Below are 2,490 nucleotides of genomic sequence, written 5' to 3'. Positions count from 1 at the left end.
AAGTAAAAAAGGAAGCAGAGCGCCAGTGGTGTATAGAAACGACACTAATTTTCCGGTCTACGCCAGCTGATAGAGGTTGTAAACCGTAAATGAAGTCTTCTGCAGTCTCTTATTTCAGAAACTCGGGAAACGAATAAATCTGGGAAAATTCGAAAATAATTCATATCATCATGAAAAACTGACAGTAAATTTATGAAAGGGTATAGTATACACGGTTTGAAAATAAAAATTCCTTCTAGAAAATTAATTATATAAAAAGCAATATGAAAAGCCCATTTGCGCCATATGACAACACGGCCGCCGTCGGAGTGATCCGATACTTTGTGCGCCACTTTTCTAGGCATAAAAAATAGGGGAAAAATCTGAAAAAAATTCAGACAATAGAAAAAACGTAAAATGACATAAATCCCAAGTTTGGTGAATTTATGTCATTTTTTCGATTTTTGCCACCCGAAAAACCCAAATGAAAAATACACGCCGCCTTATGGAACGGCGCGGGGTGATCTCATACTTATGGAGGGGACTGTACTTGGGCTGGATATGGACGAAAAGAATTGGAGATGAAACGGAAGTTGCATACCACGGAATGCATTTGGCGGATAAATGTTTTGAAGTGGATCACGAGACCACTTTACACGAAATACTTGTTAGGTGGCCAGCAAAGCCGCTCCTTGAAAGAAATCCAAGGAGAAGAATACAAAAGATAAAAGCTGAGAGAAAAATCAAAGAATTTGAGACATTATAAATAGCTCGTCTTTCCTAGGTTTCGGAATTATAGATTTTGATCTTAAGTATCTGCCGTAAACGTAAGAATTTTAATTAATTATTCTAAGTATTTTAAATGTGGGAAAAGCATTACCTTAACCGCCTTTTAGTGTAATTTTCAACATCCGGCATATTTATCCTTGTGGTCTCCTTATTCTTCTTCGTTATTTCACCCAGGAAATCCATGATTTGAATTTTTCTAATCCGGCTTCCTTTTTATCGTTCTTAAAATTTGGGCATCATGTCTGGTTGATGATTGTGATAGATTCCACTGTCTTTTTACGGGAGTTTTCCTGAAATTTTCTTCCCGGCCTAATTTTTTGTGTTATTACTGCTTTGCACGGTTCTTGAGGCCATCGAGATGAGTAACGCCAAGTAAATGATTTTCCACTTTCACGTTTTTAAGTGTAGCAATAACTCCCAATATCAGTTGTCATCACTTTTATGATGATTAATTACGTAATTCATTGGGTAATTTAACGTTGCTTTATTAGATCCATCGATGTATATTTTATGCACTGGCTTTGTCGGTGCTTGAAATGAACGTTGCTGTAAAAATAAAAGGAATTAATGAAGAAATTCCACAATAAATTAATTTCCCCTTACTTCCAAAATTGATGCAATTGGTTTTATGGGTGGTTCAGCACGTATATCGTGATTTTTCAAAATTTACCCTCGGAGCAGATGGTTGGGGCAGATCAGCATAGGTCTGTTATCGTAAAAAAAAGAACAGGGTATGCGAGATCTTAGTAAGATGTATAAACAACCTTTATCATAATGAATACTTACTAGAAGTGTCTCTGGTTCGAAAGGACCATTAGGTTAGGCGCGTTACATGCATCGTGTTGGAGCAACAGGCGAAGGAGTAACACATAAATATAAAAGCTGAAATAGCTATAAAAGATAAAAGCTGAGAGAAAAAACAAAGAATTTGAGACATTATAGGTACTAAAGTAGTAATAGGAGATGACTGTGCTATCGGAGATTCTCTTTGACGAGGTAGAGATGGTGATCTCTGCTGATCATTAATAACGACTTATGCTTTGCTTGGCTACAAAGGAGGGATCGATAATTTCTGGACGCTTAGTTCTAACAGCAACCACATCAACTTTGTTGCAATCACGAGTACCACCTGCAACACTTTCCACTGCTTCACCACGGTCTTCATCAGTTCCACTGCTGGTGGCCCGTGTACTTTTCAGATATCGGCCAAACTAGCATTCGTCTAGGAAAAAAGGGGCACGTTAAGAGTTATAAGCATTGATTACTAACTATCGTTTACTCATTATTGGTTACTATTTATGGATTAATAATTAATTAAAGACTTAAAAGTGCTTCCAGATTATCGCTCACGTCATCCGGGCGAATTTCACAGTGGTAGTAGGTAGAAAACTCTTTCCCTGTGCGAGTATCTGGAAACTAAAAAAGACGACTTTGCAACAGGTAAGGGGAACTAGAATTTTACAAACGAGACACCGAAAAAAAAATGCTTTCGGCTGGAAACGACACAATCATAATACGAACATCTAGAAACCGAAGAGAAACCCATGGTGAGTATTATAGTATTTTAGCAGCGCTAGATAGAGACAGCGCTAAAAAAGGGAACAATACCTTTTCTGAAATATAATTTAATTATACAGGAGTAACTTGGACGTGACTTTCTCGTTGTTGCCAATCTATGAATTGCAATGCTGCCTGTCACTCTTCGGGGAAACTATTAGTAGT

This window comes from Daphnia pulicaria, chromosome 1 (genome assembly GCF_021234035.1).
Source record: "Daphnia pulicaria isolate SC F1-1A chromosome 1, SC_F0-13Bv2, whole genome shotgun sequence".
Lineage (NCBI taxonomy): Eukaryota > Metazoa > Arthropoda > Branchiopoda > Diplostraca > Daphniidae > Daphnia > Daphnia pulicaria.
The sequence above is the reverse complement of the archived record's forward strand: the minus strand, read 5'-3'. Positions refer to the sequence as shown.